The 18,522-nt window shown below is 41.8% G+C and overlaps 1 long non-coding RNA gene across 3 annotated transcripts in view; it reads left to right on the plus strand.

Moving 5' to 3' along the window:
- Positions 1-18,522, plus strand: part of LOC146404767 (uncharacterized) — a 166,730-nt gene that overhangs the window by 116,604 nt on the left and 31,604 nt on the right. Inside the window, exon 4 of one of the 3 annotated variants that reach the window (XR_014841811.1) lies at positions 15,693-15,827. The exons of the other annotated variants lie outside the window; for them this stretch is intronic. This is a non-coding gene — a long non-coding RNA (uncharacterized LOC146404767). The remainder of the gene's footprint in view (positions 1-15,692; positions 15,828-18,522) is intronic. 3 annotated transcript variants of the gene reach the window in all.

Here is an 18,522-nt window from a genome sequence, read left to right on the forward strand (position 1 = left end):
ACTGGCACAAAGTCACACAGCGAGTAAATGGTCTGGCAGGGATTTGAACCCAGGCCGGCTGCCACCAGAGTCCACACTGAGCCATTACAGTTTTCTTTGCTCAGCAGGTGTTGTACTTGGGCCTTGGGTGCCCACAACCCAACCATTCAGAACTATCCAGGGCCCTCTCATAAGCACAAACCTTAGAGCAGAGGACTGTAACCTCAGATGGCAAATATCCTGGGGTGAAACCGTATGGCTATTAGGGTGCAACCTAGAAGGTTTTGTTTTTATTAGTTACATATATCTGTTTATCAATTTAGTTACTAGTCACATCATGAAAACCATGAAAAAGGAATAGTTTCAAAGCGTTTCTTTAATTTGACATTTCAAGCAGTTTGGATTCCAAGAAAACAAGAATTTATTATAATTTGAACAACAAATGGTCATTTTCAACCTCAACTTTAACTTTATGGAATATGTAGCTCCCTCATCTTGTTATTCATTGACAGCCAAAATAACGACTCACATTTTCCCCATATTTTCCATTTAGTGGGAAACTTAAATATACATGGATAGTAGTTCTATTGAGCACAAACCTTAGTGAAGCTCATTTTATTTTATTTTTTATTTATTCTTATTGGCATATAGTTGGTTTACAGTGTATCAATTTCTGCTGCACAGCAAAGTGATTCATTATACATATATATATATATTCTTTTAAAATATTCTTTTCCATTGTGATTTATCTTAGGATATTGAACATAGCTCCCTGTGCTCTGCAATAGGACCTTGTTGTTTATATATTCTATATATAATAGCTCACATCTACTCACCCCAAACTCCCACCCTCCCCCTTCCCCTTGTCAACTACAAGTTGTTCTCTATATCCATGAGTCTGTTTCTGTTTTGTAGATAGGTTCATTTGTGTCATATTTTAGATTTCCCATAATGTGATATCATATGGTATTTGTCTTTCTCTTTCTGACTTATTTCACTCAGTATGATAATCTCTAGTTGCATCCATGTTGCTGCAAATGGCATTGGTTCATTCTTTTTTAAGGCCGAGTAGTATTCCTTTGTATATATGTACCATGTCTTCTTTGTAGACTTTGATAATGGCCATTTGGACTGGTGCGAGATGATACCTTGTTGTAGTTTTGATTTGCATTTCTCTAATAATTAGTGATGTTGAGCATCTTTTCATGTACCTATTGGCCATCTGTATTTCTTCTTTGGAGAAATGTCTACTTAGGTCTTCCACCCATTCTTGAATTGTGTTTTGTTGTTGTTGAGTTGTATGAGATGTTTGTATATTTTGGAAATTAAGCCCTTCTTGGTCATTTGCAAATATTTTCTCCCATTCTGTAGGTGGTCTTTTCATTTTGTTTATCATTTCTTTTGCTATTTCATTTTAAAACATGGTAGAGTATCTGATTGAAGGTTGTATACATAATATGTTTCTCTGTGTATTTTCTAAGGTTAATATAAATACCTAGGAACCAGCTTAACTGTCAGCCTAATCTTTTATTGCATAGTTATCCAAGTATTGATTCTAGAAGAATATAATTTCTTCCATTTTGAGGTAGCATTACCCGAGGATTAGAATTCGAGGTATATCTGATATTGACTTTGCATAGTCAAAAAATACTTTGGAGATGATAACATTAATTTTTGAAAGGGGAGGTCAAGGATTGTCATGCTGTTATATAAAAAATCTGTATTTTAAATTTGTAATGCATTTTCAGTTCTATATTTTGGTGTACACGAACCCATATTATTCCATTGGTAGAAAGCAAGGAGGTTTTCAAATTTTCTGTTGTATTAGCACTTACATCAGATGTTGTAAAGGAGAAGATGAACTTGAGCAGCTTGTAAAATCCTGCATTTGATTTTCATTTTGTCAGATTTGTAGAGTGATTCGAGGATGTCACTTTGTCCTAAAACAGTTCCTAATGAGACGCATGTCAGTTGCATGGAAGAGGGCCTCAAAAGAGCTTCCCCCTGCAGGATCCAGAACTGGTACCGCATCATCAACTCATGTCAGTGCTGCTGGTGAAATCTGGTTTCTCAGATAAAACAGGATCCTGAGAAATGACATTTACAAAGTGTGGGTCTAGCCAGTTTGGAGCAAGAATTCGCACGTTCACACTGCCATCCTCACGGCTGGCACAGACCAAATTGTGAATGTTTTTAGCACGAAGACCTGGCACTTGGCTCTGACTCCTGTGGCTAGAACCTGTGAAGAAACAGATAAGGGGTTGAATGGTTTGCTCCCCAAAACCATGTTCTCTTGACATTGTGGATTTTTGCACAAAATTACCCAGAAAGCATACAACATGCTTCTTACTTCAGTAAAAACCCTGTGAGTGAAAATTATACGGTGATCATTAGTAAGACTGGAGTTTCTTTTTCTGAAGTTTTTGGAGTGGACTCTACTTCTCACCCAGGGAAAAAACTGCTATAACACTTAGGGGGGAGAATGTAAAATTTGTTTATTTTCATTGTGAGTCATGACAAACCTAGGGATTAGGAAATTAGGAAGAGGAAGGTAGGAAAACTTATCTGAGTGAGTATAGTAGCCAAAAAGCTCAGAGCAACATTGGACAAAAGATCATTTTTAGACTGTGTGTGTCTTGTGCTGCTGAGATATACTGCATCCAGCTACTCTTCCCCGCATTGGCCCACACGATGCCTCAAAGGTTCCTCCCAGTCTCCTCTCAGGTGAAGGCACATCTCCACAAAATCAAGTAAAATGGTATCTGGAAGAAGGGATCTGTTCATCCAACATTGCTGATTTTCAGACTATCGAGTCCCCAAAGAAGAGGCTAAAGATGGGTAAGTTTGGGATGTGGGTACTGAGTGGAGAAGGGAAGGGAGATCCAGAAATGGGTTCAGAGTATGAAATGGGCAGTGCCAGGAATGAAGGGGACCCTGGGTAGCCCAGGAAGCCTGAGTACCTATGTTTTGGGAATAGGAGGTGGATAGAAGCAGATCTTCCCTGGCTGCGTCTCTATTAAGTCCTCAGTGACTATGACAGGTACACAGATACTTTAAAACCACTTTCTCATAGCTGTCTTTATGCAACACTTGTCTTCATCAGTCACAAAGCCTCAAACCTCACCGCACCACACAGTCGTGTGACTTTTTCTGTCATGTCTACGCAGTTCTGGTTTCCTGGCCCTGCCAATCACAGCCCTTTCTGGATTATTCATTTCCAATGTGCTCTCAGCACAGGTTGGCAGGGGTGCCTGAAATTCACAGAGGCAGAAGTTCCTAGCAACCATCAGCCCTAACCTGCTTTCGGCGAGCTCCCCACCAGGGCTGCCCATAATACCTAAATAAGCAGGTAGCATTTCCCTTTCCAGCCCCACTCTGCTGCCTCCTGCCTTCTGATAGAGGAAGGAGGTAAGAGCGAAAAAGGTCAATGAGCCTGAATTACCTGCACCTGGGACAGTAAGGCCTGTAATATTCAGGAATGGGTTTCCCCTAGATATTTGTTCAGCATCCTCCCTTCACACTCTGCTTTGGAGACGCATCACTCATCAGGCCCTGAGTCATGGATAATTTACCAGCTTTTTACCAGTCGCATTACTTCACAGTGGATGGAAGCTTCCATTTGGCTCATAGCCCTCCAAAGCTAAAAAATAAGGCTCTTTTCTACCATGTTCAGTTTTTAGGCTCTAGCAGTTCATATACCTGATCCCCAAAATGCATCCTTAAAATAGGGGAGCTCCAGATAGTAGCCCTGATCCCTAGACCTATCTGCTTCTTGCCTAAATTTAAAAAGTCCACATCTATTTTTCCCCCTCTTTCTGGGAAGCTGACCTAAACAAATAAGGATGTGCTATAAATGTCTTTCAAGACTCGACTTGTAGGTTCTAATTATAATTAAGGCAATAATAATATTACTTTGTATTTTTGCTGTGCCTTTCTTCCAAGTGCTCTAAGCACACTCAGCTGCAGTGAGGGCAGCTATGACACGTCCATCTGTGTCTACTTGAAGATTCTAATTACACCTTCTTCGGATTCTTGCTCTGAACTCATCTTCCTTCTCAGAGCCTGGGGCAAAAAGGCACATCACCCGGGCTAACTTTCCTGGACGTTTGGCCTGCTTTCTGCCTGTGTTATCTGGTGGAGTAGCTTTTCACCACAGTAGGGTCCCTGGTGGCTGGACCTGATGCTTAGGTGTTTACAGAAGCATCGTCCGGCAGGCTCCCCCCCTTCCCACCAGGATCCAGGAACCTCTCCACTGGCACCCTCACTCCCTAGACTTCCCGGTGCCAGAGAGAGCTCAGCTTCCTGCCTCTGCCACCAGGGAAGGGCCTCTCCTCTGAGTGGGCTGGACTATGAAGCCTGCCTTTAGTGGACTTTATGCCCTCATTGTCCCAACTCCGGGGCAGGGATAGGCTTGGGTTTGCTTATGTCCCCGCTACTTTGTACCAGTGTGACTGGGGGCAGGCACCACCCAGAAGCTTTGTTTTGTCTTCCAGAATCCCTTAAAACATGCACTGTGGGCTCTTCCTCTGGTCCTGGAAGCAAACCCAGGCAGACCCTCTGACTTTTCTGGTCCCTCTTAGCTAAAAAAGAGGCCTGTGGTCATTGAAGTCACAAAATAGAGTCTTAGTCACGCAAAAGTTGTCCAGCCCTATGTAATGATAAAAACTCTGACCTGAATTTAAAGTTGAGGCCTATCCTGGCTTCCAACTCAGGCCAACCATGGGAAAGAGGGTGGCCGTGATTGACTATCCTTCCCCACTTCTCCTCCCTGAAACTGCTAACTGCAGTTTCTGACCTCTACACACCCAAACACACACACAGAGGAAAGGGGAGATCTGGAGAAGGGAGCAGGAATGTTTTAGGAAGGGCCTTCTCAAGACTTGGCCAGTATTACAGATCAGTCTTCTTCAGAGACAACACCCCAGGCTCCCAGCCTAAGCATCTCTGGATTCTCTCACTTATGGGCCCAGGACAGGGTCAGAGCATCTGGATCCAAGCCCAGTTGTTTATACTCCCTTGGTTCCTGGAAATTCAGTGATGTCTCTGCTTCTCTTAGCTGAGGTCCCTTCACCCCACCCCAAGATGACTCGGGGGTAGCATCCAAGTCTCCATGCTGTTCTCTCAGCACACATGGTCCATTGCCTGCATTCTTTGCCCTACATCCACTCACCTAGTCCTCTCTCCTCACTCTGCCATCAAGGCTACTTGCCAGTTGTCTACCTTCACCTTACTCTCATTTCTGACATAGGAGTGATCCTTAATGTGTTTTCAGAGATGAACTTGATTTTTCCCTGAATACTTCAGGTAGGGGTGTATGCATAACAAAGCACAGTATATAGCATAACAGTTGAGAATATGAGCTTTGAAGACAGGCTGTCTGAGTTCAAGCCCCAAATCTCCTACTTACCAGCTGAGTGGCTTTCAGCATGTCCCTTCATTCTGTGCTCCTCACTTTTAATGAGTATGAGAGCAAAAACATTTACCCCATAATGTGATTGTGAGGATGAAATGCTAAGACATTAATATATGTGAAGTGCTTAGAACAGGTGCTCAGCCAATGTTCATGGTTCTTGTTGATGTGGGCCAGGCAGGGAGGTGATGCCAAAAATCAAGTCTCTCTCCAGAGACGGAGAGGACGAGGCACCACTAGTTGCCTTCTTTCCTCTTGTGGCCTTAGCCAAACTGTAGAGAAGAAAGAGAGGGCCAGGCAGGGGTAAATGGCTTAGACTCACCTGCACTCTGCTCAGCCGGCCTCAGTTTCCTGATTAAGACCCTTGCTCTACACACTCTCATCCTAATTTCCCTACTTTTGTCGGTTAAACCAAAAAACTCCAGAGGGAGCTATATCTATTCCTCAGTTGAATCCGTCTCTGGAGTCTTTAATTTCAATGGCTTAATTTTTTTATTCTTAGACTTTCACGTGGTCCTTTGTTATGATTTGTCAGTCACGGAGCCAGTTTTTATTGTTATAAAGTTATATGTGCTCATTTTTAAAAGAGGCAAAGCCTCTTATAAGGGGATCCTGTGTTCTCCTCCTCAGAGAAGTCACTTGCAGCTCTTTCAGTGGATTGTTTGGGATGCACTGCTCTATTTCTAAACAACACATTTGTGTTGTTGTTTCTTGTCTGCTCATTAGTTTGTTTTGGTAGTTGACATCATATTGCAATCCCGCTATGGAAAATAAGGGCTTCATTCTCTTTCACCCTTATGCTGCAGCAGTTACCCACCCTGGCCCATATTCCATCCTTCTAGTGGTTATAGTCTCAATTTAATTAGATTGATTCAGTGTTTAGATTGTTGTGATTAAGTAAACATCTTTGATTGCTGGGCCATGTAATGTATTAAGGATACTTTTCTTTTCCTGCAACAGTTTTCGATTTCTGTGGAATCAATAATTATTTTTCTCAATTGCTTAGTTTTCTAGGAATGGATTACTCATTTGATCCCAAACCTCAGGCGGTTGTTTCAGCCTCCTCCTAGACCATTCAAACACATAAGGTATCCCATCAACCTTGTCTTTTTTCTTATTAATTCAGAGATTCTTGATATATTCAAAATGCTAATCTTTTGCTAATTATGTTTCTTTCAAATATCTTCTCTCATTTTATATTTTGTTTTTAACTCTTTCACTGACATGCTATGATAAATACATTTTTATGTGGTCAAATTATGAATATTTTTACACATTTTGTGGGTTATGAAAATTTTCCTTACTCAATGTTCATAAGAATATTCTACATTTTAAATATAATGTGTGTTCTGCCTTTTAAATCTACTTAGAATTGATTTCTATGTATTCCATGTGGTAGGAATTCACTTTCTCCTTTTTTTTTTTTTTTTTTTTTTTTGGTATGTTATCCAATTGTCCTAGCTCCATTTAAAACATTTTCTTTTCTCCTAGTGTTGTTGGGATATAATTGACATACAGCGCTGTACAAATTTAAGGAGTACAGTGTAATGATTTGACTTACATACATAGAGATGATAATCACAAGTTTAGTGACCATCCATTATTTCATATAAATACAAAAGTAAAGAAATAGAAAAAAATAAAATTTTTCCTTGTGATAGGACTCTTAGGAGTTACTCTCAACAACTTTCATATATAACATACTACAGGGTTAATAGTTATTATTATTTTTTCTTTTTATAGTCACACCCACAGCATATGGAAGTTCTCAGGCTAGGGGTGGAATTGGAGCCATAGCTGCCAGCCTGCACCACAGCCATGGCAAGGCAGGATCTGAGCCGCATCCACAGCTTGTGGTAATGCCTCATCTTTAACCCACTGAGTGGAACTCACATCCTGACAGAGACAGCATTGGATTCTTAACCCACTGAGCCACAACAGGAACTCCAGCAATGTTAATTATATTTATCATGTTGTACATCACATACCTAGTACTTATTTGTCTTATAACTAGATATTTGTGCCTTTTGAGTACCTTCATTTAATTCCCTCTCCCCCACCTCCCACCTCTAGTAACCACAAATCTGATCTCTTTTTCTGAGTCTGTTTTAGAAGTATTATTGAACTACAGCACTGTGTTAGTTCCTGGTATACAAAATAGTGATTAGATATTTCTGTACATTTCAAAATGATCACCACAATAATTCTAGTTACCATCTGTCATACAAAGCTATTATATAACCATCAACTACATACTTCACAATATATATCTCATGCCTCTGACTTATCTATTTTGCAACTAAAGTACGTACCTCTTAATCTTCCTCACCTATTTGTTTTCCCCTACCTCCTTCTCTAGCAACCAACTGTTTTATTCTATGTGCTATGACTCTGTTTACATTTGTTCATTTGTTTTATTTTCTAGATTCCACATATAAGTGAACTTGTGAAGCATTTGTCTTCTCTAACTTAGCATAATACCCTCTAGATCCATCCATATTGTTACAAATGGCAAGATTTTATTCTTGTTTATGGCTGAGTAGTATTCCATTATATGTATATGTGTGTGTGTACACAAACGTGTGTGTGTATATGTATGTGTGTGTAACTATATATGCATATACCTATATATACCACATCTTCTTTATTCATTCATCTACTGATGAGCACTTACACTGCTTTCGTATTTTGGCTATTGCAAATAATGCTGCAATGAACATAAGGGTGCATATATCTTTTTAAAGTAGTGTTTTCATTTTCTTTGGATAAATATGCAGTAATGGAATTATTGTATCATATGGTAGTTCTATTTTTAATTTTTTGAGGAACCTCCATATTGTTTTCCACAGTGGCTGAACCAATTTACAGTCCCACAGAGACAGCGCATGAGGGTTCCCCTTTCTCCACATTCTCACCGGAACTTGTTATGTGTTGTCTTTTTTGGCAACAGCCATTTTAACAAATGTGAGGTGATATCTCAGTGTGCTTTTGATTGGCATTTCCTGATGATTAGTGATACTGAGCATCTTCTCATGTGCCTGTTGACCATCTGCGTATCTTCTTTAGAAAAATGTCTGCTTGGGTCCTCTGTCCGTTTTTTATTGAATTTCGTTTTGTTTTTGATATTGAGTTGAATGAGTTCTTTGTATATTTTGGATATTTTGTCAGATATTGTTTTGCAAATTTCTCTCCCATTCAGTAGGCTGTCTTTTCGTTTTGTTGATAGTTTCCTTGGCTTTGCCGAAGCTTTTGAATTTGATGTAGTCCCATTTGTTTCTTTTTGCTTTTGTTTCCCTTGCCTGAGGAGATAGATCCAAAAAAAGTATTGCTAAGACTTATGTCAAAGAGCAAACTATGTCTTCTTCTAGAAGTTTTATGGTTTCAAGTCTTACATTCGAGTCTTTAATCCGTTTTAAATTTATTTGTCCCAGCTCCTTTTTTGATCATCCCATTCCTTTCTTTACTTTTCTGTAATGATTGTTATGAGTCAAGTTGTTCTCATACAGTGAGTTTATTTCTGAGCTCTCTTCCATTCTGTTGGAATGGTCTCTTTGTCTATTCCAACTCCATCAATTCTCCCCTCCCCCAAGTCTTCATTGCTGGAGTTTTATAGTCATTTCCTGCCACCTGGGGGCAAGTCCTCTCCTTCCTTCTTCTACTTCTCCCTCTTCAGGATTACCTCTCCTCTTTCTGGCCCTTTGTTCTGCTGGGATTTTTCTACAGAACATCCACAAAATATTCCCATTAGAATTTTGATTGAAACTACAGATAAACTTGAGCAAATTGATCTTCATGATAGAGAATCTTCTTATCCTTGAGCCTGACTTATTTTTCATCAGGGGCCTTTTCAACCTATCTTTTTTTTGGCTGCCATATGCAGCAGCTTGATGTTCGATCTTAGTTCCCACACGAGAGATTGAACAGGGCCACAGTGGTAAAAGAGCCAAATCTTAACCACTAGATCACCAGGGAACTCCCTTAACTTAACCTTTTAGTAAAGTCATATTTTTACATCAAGGTCAAGACATGTTTTTAACATTAGTGTCAAAACTTGGGTTTCCACATTCTATACATAATACGAAATTAGATCTCACTTCATACACAGTACAATTTCCATTCACCTCTGACTTTGAGTTCTCTTTTTGCTTCTACAATTTTCCTTTCTTGACTTCATGCCTACTTATATATTAAAAACACTTTGATTTTGTTTTATCCAGGAGTTCTTAAGTGTTTGGAGTGAGTCAAGGGCTTCCACTTGTGTGTTTATTAGCTGAAATCCTTCTGAACTCTCCCAGGTTTACAAACGAACCAGAGCTTTGGAAAGTCTGTGATGAGATGTTATGACTTTCTATCATTGACCATGTCTGTCTGGGCTAATTACCATTCTTTTCCTTTTGGGCTTCCTTACTTGTATGAATTGTCATCTAGGGCACATCTACGTCTTCAACATTCTGATGACTTTTAATAATAATAGAAATACACCTGTTAAGAGCTGGCTGTCAAGTTTGCCTCTATTTCATTAATTTTTCCTTTATGGATGGAAAAGTTCTGAAACATCTCTGATAATAGCCAATAGCAAAACTTTTCTGAACTGCAGTCTTTATCTTCCTTTCTTTTCCCTCCTCAAAGCAAACAAAAATGACCATTAACCCAGAGGCTATCAGACAAATAACCCATTGTGCTGACCTTGCTTGACTCCTTTTAGAAAAACTACATGCCATTAGAAATAATTTGCAGAGCTGTGATCCCAGCCAGCAACTACAATGTCAATTTTCAGCAAACTCTTCCTGAGTAAGAAAACAGAAGATTTAACCACATTGGTAAGAAAGTCAGATGTTTTACTTGTAGGCCAGAGGGTTGTGTTGCTGGCTGCTTCTGCAGAAAAATCCCAGGCAAACCATCTTTTCTTGAAAGGAAGATAATCACTCTCTACAGACTCACACTCTCTCCCCAGTACACAGCACAGTTAAGAGAAATAACTCACAGATGACTTGGGAAAGTTCTCTAACAGAGAATGGTAAGCAGAGGATATTTCACAGAGAATTTACATCACTGTGCTACCTTGAAGGGAATGGGGAACAAAGAATTAGAAGACAGACCTCTGTTTTTCAATGGACCTGAGCTAATTTCTGCTCTATGGGTTGAGATCCTCATTTGCCTATCAGAATGAATGGGATTCTGAGAGTGCTCATAACTTTCAAAATAAAAATATGACAAAAGAGTCCCAAATTCCTGTGATAAGATGATAAATCCTGTTCAAAACTAGTAATGATAATGGAGTAAAAAGGTGAATTAAGAAAGAAATGACCCCATTGGAGGGAGATTACCTGGTGTTAGGAGGAGTAGAGGCTGAAGCAGCCCTGTCTGGCCCCCTCCTCCCTTCTCAGAAAAGAAGACAGTACCTGAGCCCAAGAAGAGAATGATGGTTTGGGCTCCAGGAGTCTTAGGGGCATTCAGGGAATAGAGTCCCTGCTTCTTTGCAGTCACCTGGAGAGAGTCTCGTTCTCTCCAGGTGTCTCAGAATCAGAGGAGAATAGCTAGGTGGGAAAGGGGGCAGGGGGGCTGGGAAGGCGGCGGGACCTGGGTGCTAGGAGTTGGGGCTTCCACTCCCTGCAAACACTATGAACTTATGCACAGAGTGGAAGCAGCAGAGCAGCCCCCTCTGGGTGCTCAGATAGTGAACACAACAGTGGACGCATCGGTGAATGACTGGTGAGGGCTAGTGGCCAGAGGGCCTCCTGGACAGCTCTGTTCTGTGTGAGGTTCGTCAGGCCTTCTCATAACTTGAGAATATTTTTAGCCCCAATAATGAATAAGATGTAGAAAGCAGAGGCCCAGGGTAAGATGTCATTTGATTTGGAAAGTAACTGGGTAATTTTTGTACCAAAGTGGGGTGTTTAAAAACACATACCTGCCACCAAAACCACTTTTTTTTCTTCACACTTATATGCCAGTCATGCCGCTAAGTATTCAGATGCTTAATTCTCACAAAAATCATTTCAATGTACAAGTTAATATCACTTTAGACATGGCTGTGAAGGGGGGCAATGTCCAATACCCTACACCCTAGAGGGCAAAAATACTTCAATTGTTGAAAACAAGGCACCATATAGATTTTGCGGTGTAGGTAACATAACACATGTAACATAACTAATATTTCTTCCTGTCTTTGAGTGTGCAAAAACTGCCAGCTTTCAATTAAGATAAAATATAAAAATGAAGAAAAACAATGAATACTCTCCTAGGAAAGGATGAACAAGAGTTAACAGGGTCCTGGGTTTTTGAATGACTGGCCTGCTCAAAAAAAAAAAAAAAATGAACATTTAGAACCATGACCACGCAGGGGATGTCCCTGCCAAGATAGAATACTCCAGGCATGCTACCCCTAGGATTCTCCTCATTTTAAAGATGAGTTGCAGAGAGGTTAGGGTCACATGGCTAAGATAATGAAAGAATTGCATCTTGGCCCCCTGCAGTGACATTCTAGATTGGAAGCAAGGGAAACTATCACAGAAGCTGCCCTGATATGCCTAGAGTTTTCATTCTTTCTTTCTGGAAGGAAGGTGGTGTTGGAGGCACACAGAACTACATTGTCTTCAGCTTACTGCTCCCCAAAGGCAGTTAGTTTCAGAACTGCTTCCATCTCCCTCTCCTCCCCCTAGAACCAGCCAGACGTCCTTCCTCCCACTCACCATGTGCTGGCCATGTGCAGTTAAGCTGTCTGTCCCTAGCACCTCTGCGGGGTGGCAACAGCTCGGGCCTATCAGTAATCAGCTTCAGAAACCCCACTGCTCATCAGCACCCCTGCATCTCCAGCTAGAAATAGCCCTGGAGTTTCCATGCACCATAAAGAGCAGAATAGGGATGGGTGTGAGTAAATTTTTTTAAAAAAAAGCTATTTGGTACTAAACTGTTTTTCTTTTAGGCTGTGTACATAAATTCTTTCCAGTGTCGACAGAGCCTAGCCACATTTGGGGAAAGGAAGCCTTCTACTCCTGCCAGTCAGGACAGAGACCTGGGCCCGCAGCCTAGCAGCTCCCTTGCTGGCTCTCCCATTCCCCCTTCATCTTCAGGGAAACAGCATGGCTCTTTTCCTCTTGCTGACAGTTTCGGTTTCAGGTTTCCTCTTACAAATCTCCCTGCTCTTACTAAGAGAGGGCCCTTATCACTCTGAGAACTGGATGTGCTGGAGCAGGTACAGGGGGGTGGTTGTAAGGGGGCAATCGGTGGTTCACAGAATGAGGTGGCAACACCCCATCTCGCTGCTTTCTGACTAAATGCTAAACGCACGTTCCTTCCACACCCTCCCTCATTACTTTGTCAGTCTTCCTAAAAATGAGAGGCTTCCTCACTGGGCTGCTTCCTCCTTGGGGCCCCTTTGACACAGACTCTTGCCAGGTTCACTGTCAGGGAGAAGAGCCTGGCTCCATTTCAGCCCCCACTTACCTACTTGGCTGGGTGTTTTCTGAGGGCACAACTTGCACAGCTGTACAAGAAATCCCTTGTCCTCTTTCCCTACCTCCTGTTGCCAGTGTAGAGATGGGCATTTCTCACATCCGCGCTGCCTCCCACAGTCCATTTCCTCAAGGTCAGAGCATCTGCTGCATTCCCTGTGCCCTCGCTCCTGAGCAGTTTTAATCGGAGAGCTACCAGGAAAGGAAGGGTCCCTAGACGCCAAGGATCCACATTACAAGGGAGAATTCTTGTCACCAGGTTGTTAGCTCAGGCACCTGTCACAGAGCTTGCAATTTTCAAGCACTGTGGGACATTAGTCACCTTGCTTTCAAAATGTAGTATTGTCTGATTCTCCCATAAAAATCTCCTTTTATGGCATAGGTTATGATAAGGGTTAAGTAGAAACAGAGGAAAGACTATTCTAAGTCTTGAAAAGGCTGAAGCCCTTTATTCATTATTTGTTCGCCATATATGTATCAAGTGCTGATTATGTGCCAGGAACTCTGCCAGGTGCTAGAATACAAGAATGAACAAAAAAAGAGACATGATTCCCATCTTTATAAAACTAATAAAGTGAGGAAGAGAGGTTAAACAAAGAATCCTACAAATACATATAATTATAAGCTGCAAAAATTCTGTAAATGAGCAGTGCTCACTGCTCTTGAGGACAGATAGTATGTCGTATTTCCTTTGGTATTCCCAATGCCTGTTACTTAATAGGTATAAATATTTATACAATCAATGGATGGATGGATGGATGACTACAGGAAGTAAAGAATGATTGCATAGCATAAGAATCATCTAAAAGTACGTCACTAATAAGAAGTTGTGAGGATTGAGAGCCATTATTCCTGGGCAATTTTCTCATCTTGGTTATTAAACTTTCACTGTAATCCAAGATTATAAAATCTCTCCGCAGGTTACCTATAAATTGAAGTGATACGCAGCGTCCCAGGAATGCAGTATCTCCTTGCCAGACCTTGTTTGTTCCTCTCTGAAATTCTTTGACTAAATGAATGTTTCTGGAAACCAAGTAACTTAAATAGTCCTTTAGCAAGGAGGGGCAAAACCTGCCACAGATGCTGTGTGACTTCTACCACCTTTAATCCTCGTAGCTTTCTTTAGGTTTTCCTTTGGGCTAATGTCATTGGCATCATCGCTGAAGCTCTGATTTCTGCTTGATTTGGTTAAAGACTCTTTGCTTACAAGATACTGAAACACACTTAAAGGAAATTTTTTTTTTTTTTTTTTTTTTGGCTATTTCTTGGGCTGCTCCCGCGGCATATGGAGGTTCCCTGGCTAGGGGTCTAATCGGAGCTGTAGCCACCGGCCTACGCCAGAGCCATAGCAACACGGGATCCGAGCCGCGACTGCAACCTACACCACAGCTCACGGCAATGCCGGATCCCGGATCGTTAACCCACTGAGCAAGGGCAGGGATCGAACCTGCAACCTCATGGTTCCTAGTCGGATTCGTTAACCACTGCGCCACGACGGGAACTCCCCACTTAAAGGAAATTTTTAAAAATTAGTATTATAAGGAAAGAGGGGAAATCTCCTTAGGAGTCAGTTTTTAGAAAGTAGAAGTAATGTTTCTCTCTTTCTCTTTCTCTCTCTCACTGAAACCGTGATACCTCTCATCTCCTTTCTGCTCTGCTTGTCTTCTCCATTCTCCATATAGGCTGGCTTTCTCTGCAAGACTCTGGTTAGGATTACATTGAATCTATAGATCAAATTGGGAAGGACTGACATAGTGACAATATTGTCTTTCTATCTATGAACATAGAATATCTCTCCACTTACTTAGCTCTTCTTTGATTTCATTCATCAGAGTTTTGTGGATAGATCTAGTAGGTATTTTGTGAGGTTTATACTTAAGATTTTCTTTTTGGGGAGTTTTTCTAATGTAGGTGATATTGTTTTTAATTTCAAATTCTACTTGTTCATGGTTAGTGTATAGGAAAACAGTTGCCTTTTGTATATTAACCTTGTATTCTGCAAACTTGCTGTACTCACTAATTAGTTCCAGGAGTTTGTTGGTCCATTCTTTTGGATTTTATACATAGACTGTCCCAAAGGACTTCATGGTTCAGCAGGAAACTCCAGACCTTCTTACCTATGGGGTATATTCCCAAAGAATATAGGCAGGTCCTGGAATACCAAGAATAGACAAGAACCCCTCTTGCACTAGGCCCATTGAGAACAGCCTAAGCCAAGGGAAGGAAAATACTAACAGAAATAACTAATAGGAGTTTCCGCTGTGGCTCAGCAGGTTAAGGACCCAATGTAGTCTCCATGAGGATGCGAGTTCAATCCCTGGCCTCACTCAGTGGGTTAAGGATCCAATGTTGGTGGTGTAGGTCACAGACGCTGCTTGGATCTGGTGTTGCTGTGGCTGTCTCTGATTCCTAGCCAGGGTACTTCCATATGTTGCAGGTATGGCCACAAAAAGAAAAAAAAAAGAAATAACTGTATTTATTTATTTATTTTTTGGTCACATCTATGGCATGTGGAAGTTCCCAGGCCAGGTATCAAATCCATGCCATTGCAGTGACAACACTGGATCCACTGAGCCACCAGAGAGCTCCCCAAACTGATGTGCTTTTTTAAAAAAACTGTAACTTCCTAAACTTGATAAAGACTATCTACAAAAACCCCACAGTTAACATCATGCTTAATGGTAAGAAATAGATGCTTTCCACTAAGATCAGGTACTAGGCAAGGATGTCCCCTCTTACCACTACTTTTCAACATTACACAGAAAGTCCTCATAAATGTAATCATGCAAGAAAAGGAAATAAAAGGTGTACAGATTGGGAAGGAAGATTAAAACTGTCTTTGTTCACAGATGGCAACTTTACATTTGTCTGATCACTGCCTCCCACACCAGAACGTGAAGTTCCCCAAGAGCAGTGACTGGATCTGTTTTGCTTCATATGGCTGCCCTCACCCGGCACAATGCCTGGCACCTTGGAGGCCCCTGGTAAATATTTCCAGCAAGTCTACATACTTGACCTGGAGGATACGAGGCCAAGTAGGTGACCAGTATTAGGGGATGGTGGGGGAGATGATGCCAAGACAGGACTGTGCAGAGCCAAAATCCAAGTCAGGGTATGGGAGATTGTGGAGTAGCTCAAAACCCAGAGAGGAGGAGCCTATATTGAGCAGATCATGGAGGAGCCTCAAGGCAGCTCTGGAGAGGCAAAGAACAAATGAAAAAAGTCAAACTGACAGCGATCAAAGTGGGAAATAGCAAGCTAAGCAGGCAAATGGGAGGGTCAGCAACCAGAGGCTGCTGCCCAGGGCAGGTTTCTACATGCTTGGATGGGCAGGCCACATTTTATGGGCAAAGGCGAAAGAGCAGGTAGGCTCTTTAGAGGCTGTCTAGAGAAGTTCTCGATTTTGGCTGCACTTTTGAATCACAGGAGGTATTTTCTATCATAACGACCGCAGGCCCTATGTCCAGAAATTCTGATGACATTTGTTTTTATCCTAAGATGAAAGAGAAACTATTGAAGATTTTAAAGGAGTATGTATGTGTGTGTGCTGGTTGATGTTTGGGAACAGATTGGGGAAACCAGTTAGAAAGGTATTAGGCATCGTGACTCAAGAATAGGTATTTTGCAAAACATCCCATACATTTAAAATATGCACTGGGAGTTCCCACCGTAGCGCAGCGGAAAGAAATCTGACTAGGATCCATGAGGACGAAGGTTTGATCTCTGGCCTCACTCAGCGGGTTAAGGATCCGGTGTTGCCATGAGCTGTGGTGTAGGTCACAGACGCAGCTCAGTTCTGGCCTTGCTGTGGCTGTGGCATAGGCCAGTAGCTACAGCTCCAATTCGACCTCTAGCCTGGGAAATTCCATGTGCCGTGGGTGCGGCCCTAAAAAAGCAAAAACAAACAAAAAACATAAAGTATGCACTGGTTCTAAAACAATAGTTTTTAATTTTGGCTGCACGTTGCATTCATTTGAGAAGCTTTAAAAGCTATTGATGCCTGGACCTCACTCCCAGGAATTCTGATTTCATTGGTTGAGTGTTGCCTGTGGGGGGGGGGGGGTATTTTTCAAGACTCCTCCAGATGTTTCTAATATGCAGCCAGGGTTGAGAACCACTTCTTTAGACTTGTTGCTCAACGTGTGGTCTGAAGACCAGCAGAATAGGCATCATCTGGAAACTGCCTAGAAATGCAGAATCTCACCCCAGACACGCTGACTCAGAATCTGCATTTGAAGGAGAGTCTCTGGGGGATTCGTGTACATATTTAAGTTTGGGAAGTATAGCTGTAGAGCAGTGATTCTCAAAGTGTGTAGCCCGGAGCAGCAGCAACCCTTGAGAACTTGTTAAAAAATGCAAATTCATGGGTCACCAAATGAAAAACTCTGGGGGTGGGGTTCAGGATACTGTTTTAACAAGCCATGATTCTGGTGCATTGCTAACATTTTAGAACCATAACTCTCTAAAGGGATAAAGCAATATTTCAGATGAGAAACCACTAGGGAATCTGGCCAGCTGAGTATTTTTAGGCTTGGGGGTTAACTCATTTCCCTAATCTCTTTGTGTAACTTTGGCTCTCACATCGAAAAGACTGAGATGAAAACAGTTTTTCTGCTGTGAGACCCACCTTCCTCCCATCCGGTCAGAGCAGTGCTTGACATTTTTCTCATGGTCTCTCTGATCTCCCACTCCGGATTCCTGCCAGAGGCTACATCAACTCCTGCCCAAAGACTGACTTGCTGATGAGTTTCATATGAAACAAAGAAAAAATGGGGCAGAGCAAGCAGGGAAGGGGAGCAGCACAGCTGTGGAGCCTCAAAGGCGCAACCCAAGAACTAAGAAAAGAAACACTATCTGCTCACAGGAAGCAGGTTTTCTCTGTGGCCCACGTGCACAAAGCGAGACCTGGGGTAGTGGGAGAGACCACTGAGGTTGACTTAAGGCAGAAAATTCTCCCTGCAGGTGCATTTCTTTGGCTGCTCCCCTTTGTGTAACAGTGTGCAGCCACACGTGTGATTTGTCCCAGTGCAACCAACTCTTTTCTCTGACATCTTATGGCATAGCCAGGCTTTGGGCAGACGGCAAGCTGATTTAGAGAGCAGATTTTGACAGTGGAACAAGGGCCTAACATATCATACTAATGAAATAAGTGTGGATTTTCCCTCTGTCCTCTGTTTTTGTGCATTTTCAAGCAGTGTTCAAAAGAATCTACCCATGTGCCTCAGGGACAGGATAAGAGCACTGTGTCTCCACTAGAGTGTTTAATATGGTGCAGGAGGAAGTTTTGGGTCCTTATCATCTTCCTCCCCTGTCGGGAGTCAGGGTGGGGGAGCTCCTTTGATGAGACAGAGCAAAGACATAGATATTTTGTCAGCATTAGAATGGGGTTGTATTAATGGGGGTCATGTATTTCGGTGATGGGATAGTTGAGATGTTATTTTGAGGTTTGTTCTTGTTATTTTTTTTCCTCCCAAATTCCAAGAAGGTAGCTGGGTCCTTTGAGTTTTTTTCTGCCAGAAAAATATTCCAAAACTTGTAAACAGGCAAGAGAAAGTAGTACTAGGTGTTAAGTGTAGTACTGGACTTGATTTTCTACTAAGGCAATTTTACAGCTCTATAGGGGTGAGGTTAACTTGCAGATTTTTGGGGGGTAGAGACTCAAATAATTTCTGTCCAGCA

This window comes from Sus scrofa, chromosome 3, assembly GCF_054392235.1.
Source record: "Sus scrofa isolate SSC_HxYL_T2T_F1_AM1 chromosome 3, Sscrofa_HxYL_maternal_Yorkshire_Landrace_v2.0, whole genome shotgun sequence".
NCBI classification, from domain to species: domain Eukaryota; kingdom Metazoa; phylum Chordata; class Mammalia; order Artiodactyla; family Suidae; genus Sus; species Sus scrofa.